At 57.2% G+C, this 5,000-nt stretch overlaps 2 non-coding genes and 1 pseudogene across 2 annotated transcripts; all 3 read left to right on the top strand.

Annotated features, from left to right (window-relative positions):
- The first annotated feature begins 2,072 nt into the window (after positions 1–2,072).
- Positions 2,073–3,981, top strand: LOC124774276. The gene has a single exon (XR_007015264.1). It is a non-coding gene; the product is annotated as a small subunit ribosomal RNA (ribosomal RNA).
- A 352-nt stretch (positions 3,982–4,333) lies between these two features.
- On the top strand, positions 4,334–4,488 carry LOC124774023. The gene has a single exon (XR_007015020.1). It is a non-coding gene; the product is annotated as a 5.8S ribosomal RNA (ribosomal RNA).
- A 188-nt stretch (positions 4,489–4,676) lies between these two features.
- The window catches only part of LOC124774451, a 7,246-nt pseudogene continuing 6,922 nt past the window's right edge, over positions 4,677–5,000 (top strand).

The raw sequence follows: 5,000 nt of genomic DNA, 5'->3' as shown, positions 1-5,000 counted from the left end.
GTGCCTTAACGTAACCCACGTTGTGCCTTAACGTAACCCACGTTGTGCCTTAACGTAACCCACGTTGTGCCTTAACGTAACCCACGTTGTGCCTTAACGTAACCCACGTTGTGCCTTAACGTCACCCACGTGTGCCTTAACGTAACCCACGTTGTGCCTTAACGTAACCCACGTTGTGCCTTAACGTAACCCACGTTGTGCCTTAACGTAACCCACGTTGTGCCTTAACGTAACCCACGTTGTCCGCTAACGTAACCCACGTTGTCGCCTAAACCTGCTCTGTAATTGTTATACGACTCGTTCAATTAGTGTAGTGTTGCCCACCCGCAACCCTCGCAATATAGTTCGCTACTCGCACTGCCCGCTCCCCTGTGTATCGCTTCATGTTAAACACCTTGCAAGTCTTGCTGACTTTCCACATGCTCCTGCTGTACACTGTTATGTGGATGGCAGCAGGACGTACATGCCGCCCCCCCCCCCCACCCCTCCCCACGTCCCCACCTTGCCCCCTGCCTTCGCAAGCTGGTTGGTGAGAAGTTTGCATGTTCAATGCCCTTCGCATGCGACGTACTCAGGCTACGTTGTGGTGCGGCCTGTGTCAACTGTCCGCTGATGTCGTACGCATAAACCACAATCTGTACTGCACTTTCGTCCTTATGTACTGAATGATACATCGTGGCACATGTGTGACCGTACAACGACTGCGCCCAAAAACGGCGGACCATACAGTGCAAATATTGTGCACGCAGCTACGTGTCGTCTCCCTATGAGAGCTGGATTGCAGTGTGGTACGCCATAGAGACGTGTGGGAGGAACGGACGCCGTGGATGGCGATCAGCATGAGCTGTGTGTTGATGTATTCGGACCTAGTCGTCTCTCCTCAAACACCGTGATAGCATGGTGCACCGCGTTCCATATCTGCGACATGCTACAGAGGCCGGTTGACAGTCGTTCGAGCAATGGACATCGCATACGTACGGGGGCCACCTTCCACGTATTGTCTAGGCGTGCACATTTTGTTGCGTGTATGTGGGCAGACGTAGTGTGGCGTGACACCTGACACAGGCATGCAATAATCGTTGAAGTTGCTAATGGCGATGGACGCCTACGTTTGCTGGTGAAGTTACGCAAATGAAGAAATGGTAACCCGTTGTGGTGCGGTTGTTCTCGCTAGGGGTGAATCGGTGATGGCGACGATAGGTTGAGGTACTAACCGGTTGTTCCAGCGATACCCACCATGCCGATGAAACTGAACGGCATCTGGGTGTGAAGCGATACGCGGCGGTGGCTGGGTGGGACCGTCCCCGGCCGGTGAGGGGGCGCCTCCCGGCGTGCTGGCCGCGCGGTGCGTGGGCGCACGCGCTACAGCCGGCTGGTGGGGGCGGCCAGTGGCAGGCGCGCCGGCCGACGGACGCGGCAGGCGTCGCAGCTGCGCGCCGGCGCACCCTGCGCGCGGCGCCGTGCGGCCAAAGTAGGTCCTCGCGGGCCCGGTGCGAAGCGCGGTGGACATCTTCAGTGTGCTGGTCCGATTGAGGACTGTGTGCGTTGAGGATGCGCCGCCGCCCGGCGCTCGGCGCCGCGACGCCGTCTGCTGCTCGGTCGCCCCAGCGGTTCTCGCTGGTGGTTTGTATCGCAGCTGTGCGGATGTGTTGGCGCGTGCGCTGTGCTGGGAGAGTTCGCTTCGGCACCCAAGTGGGGCTTTTGTCCTTCTGTGGCGCTGGCGTTGGAGCTGCCGGTCACCGTAGGTGGCGCGTGTTGTCTCCCGCCGGCAATGCCACGACAGCACGCTCCCGGGCCTCTGTCGGCAGCGGCAAGCTCAGTTGGGAGCACGGGTGGTCGCACCGAAAGCGTCTACTCGCCTAACTCCGGGCGATTGCGCCTCTCTCGAACCCGACCAAGTACTTGGGACGGCGCTGCGCGCCGCCGGGACCTGAGAGGGTTTCGAGGTGTATTGTGCAGGGGAGCTCAGCCTCCTCCTGTTTGCAGAATGATTGAGCGGACGCTTGCGTGTTCGCGCGGGCCCCCGGGACACACTCCCGGGCGGCCGGCTGCTCAGCTCTAGTTGACGCAGCTCCCTGGTTGATCCTGCCAGTAGTCATATGCTTGTCTCAAAGATTAAGCCATGCATGTCTCAGTACAAGCCGCATTAAGGTGAAACCGCGAATGGCTCATTAAATCAGTTATGGTTCCTTAGATCGTACCCACGTTACTTGGATAACTGTGGTAATTCTAGAGCTAATACATGCAAACAGAGTCCCGACCAGAGATGGAAGGGACGCTTTTATTAGATCAAAACCAATCGGTCGGCTCGTCCGGTCCGTTTGCCTTGGTGACTCTGAATAACTTTGGGCTGATCGCACGGTCCTCGTACCGGCGACGCATCTTTCAAATGTCTGCCTTATCAACTGTCGATGGTAGGTTCTGCGCCTACCATGGTTGTAACGGGTAACGGGGAATCAGGGTTCGATTCCGGAGAGGGAGCCTGAGAAACGGCTACCACATCCAAGGAAGGCAGCAGGCGCGCAAATTACCCACTCCCGGCACGGGGAGGTAGTGACGAAAAATAACGATACGGGACTCATCCGAGGCCCCGTAATCGGAATGAGTACACTTTAAATCCTTTAACGAGTATCTATTGGAGGGCAAGTCTGGTGCCAGCAGCCGCGGTAATTCCAGCTCCAATAGCGTATATTAAAGTTGTTGCGGTTAAAAAGCTCGTAGTTGGATTTGTGTCCCACGCTGTTGGTTCACCGCCCGTCGGTGTTTAACTGGCATGTATCGTGGGACGTCCTGCCGGTGGGGCGAGCCGAAGGCGTGCGACCGCCCCGTGCGTGCTCGTGCGTCCCGAGGCGGACCCCGTTGAAATCCTACCAGGGTGCTCTTTATTGAGTGTCTCGGTGGGCCGGCACGTTTACTTTGAACAAATTAGAGTGCTTAAAGCAGGCAAGCCCGCCTGAATACTGTGTGCATGGAATAATGGAATAGGACCTCGGTTCTATTTTGTTGGTTTTCGGAACCCGAGGTAATGATTAATAGGGACAGGCGGGGGCATTCGTATTGCGACGTTAGAGGTGAAATTCTTGGATCGTCGCAAGACGAACAGAAGCGAAAGCATTTGCCAAGTATGTTTTCATTAATCAAGAACGAAAGTTAGAGGTTCGAAGGCGATCAGATACCGCCCTAGTTCTAACCATAAACGATGCCAGCCAGCGATCCGCCGCAGTTCCTCCGATGACTCGGCGGGCAGCCTCCGGGAAACCAAAGCTTTTGGGTTCCGGGGGAAGTATGGTTGCAAAGCTGAAACTTAAAGGAATTGACGGAAGGGCACCACCAGGAGTGGAGCCTGCGGCTTAATTTGACTCAACACGGGAAACCTCACCAGGCCCGGACACCGGAAGGATTGACAGATTGATAGCTCTTTCTTGATTCGGTGGGTGGTGGTGCATGGCCGTTCTTAGTTGGTGGAGCGATTTGTCTGGATAATTCCGATAACGAACGAGACTCTAGCCTGCTAACTAGTCGCGTGACATCCTTCGTGCTGTCAGCGATTACTTTTCTTCTTAGAGGGACAGGCGGCTTCTAGCCGCACGAGATTGAGCAATAACAGGTCTGTGATGCCCTTAGATGTTCTGGGCCGCACGTGCGCTACACTGAAGGAATCAGCGTGTCTTCCTAGGCCGAAAGGTCGGGGTAACCCGCTGAACCTCCTTCGTGCTAGGGATTGGGGCTTGCAATTGTTCCCCATGAACGAGGAATTCCCAGTAAGCGCGAGTCATAAGCTCGCGTTGATTACGTCCCTGCCCTTTGTACACACCGCCCGTCGCTACTACCGATTGAATGATTTAGTGAGGTCTTCGGACTGGTACGCGGCATTGACTCTGTCGTTGCCGATGCTACCGGAAAGATGACCAAACTTGATCATTTAGAGGAAGTAAAAGTCGTAACAAGGTTTCCGTAGGTGAACCTGCGGAAGGATCATTACCGACTAGACTGCATGTCTTTCGATGTGCGTGTCGTGTCGCGCAACACGCTACCTGTACGGCTCGCCGTAGCCGTGCGCCGCGTGCGGAACCACGCGTGCCTCTCAAAACTAGCGGCAATGTTGTGTGGTACGAGCGCTGAAGCGCTGGAGCGGCTGGCCTGCGGCACCTGGCGCCTGGCGCCGGTTTTGAATGACTTTCGCCCGAGTGCCTGTCCGCTCCGGTGTGGAGCCGTACGACGCCCGTCGGCCGTGAGGCCGTTGGACACAGAACGCTGGAACAGGGGCCGCCACACGCCTCACTCCCGCCTATGCGACCGTCTCGAAAGAGACGGCGGAAACTTGAGAAAAGATCACCCAGGACGGTGGATCACTCGGCTCGTGGGTCGATGAAGAACGCAGCAAATTGCGCGTCGACATGTGAACTGCAGGACACATGAACATCGACGTTTCGAACGCACATTGCGGTCCATGGATTCCGTTCCCGGGCCACGTCTGGCTGAGGGTCGGCTACGTATACTGAAGCGCGCGGCGTTTGCCCCGCTTCGCAGACCTGGGAGTGTCGCGGCCGCCTGTGGGGCCGGCCGCGTCTCCTCAAACGTGCGATGCGCGCCCGTCGCCTGGCGGTTCGCATACCGGTACTTTCTCGGTAGCGTGCACAGCCGGCTGGCGGTGTGGCGTGCGACACCTCGTACAACGACCTCAGAGCAGGCGAGACTACCCGCTGAATTTAAGCATATTACTAAGCGGAGGAAAAGAAACTAACAAGGATTCCCCCAGTAGCGGCGAGCGAACAGGGAAGAGTCCAGCACCGAACCCCGCAGGCTGCCGCCTGTCGTGGCATGTGGTGTTTGGGAGGGTCCACTACCCCGACGCCTCGCGCCGAGCCCAAGTCCAACTTGAATGAGGCCACGGCCCGTAGAGGGTGCCAGGCCCGTAGCGGCCGGTGCGAGCGTCGGCGGGACCTCTCCTTCGAGTCGGGTTGCTTGAGAGTGCAGCTCCAAGTGGGTGGTAAACTCCA

This window comes from Schistocerca piceifrons, unplaced genomic scaffold, assembly GCF_021461385.2.
Source record: "Schistocerca piceifrons isolate TAMUIC-IGC-003096 unplaced genomic scaffold, iqSchPice1.1 HiC_scaffold_961, whole genome shotgun sequence".
NCBI lineage: Eukaryota > Metazoa > Arthropoda > Insecta > Orthoptera > Acrididae > Schistocerca > Schistocerca piceifrons.
The sequence above is the reverse complement of the archived record's forward strand: the minus strand, read 5'-3'. Positions and strand labels throughout refer to the sequence as shown.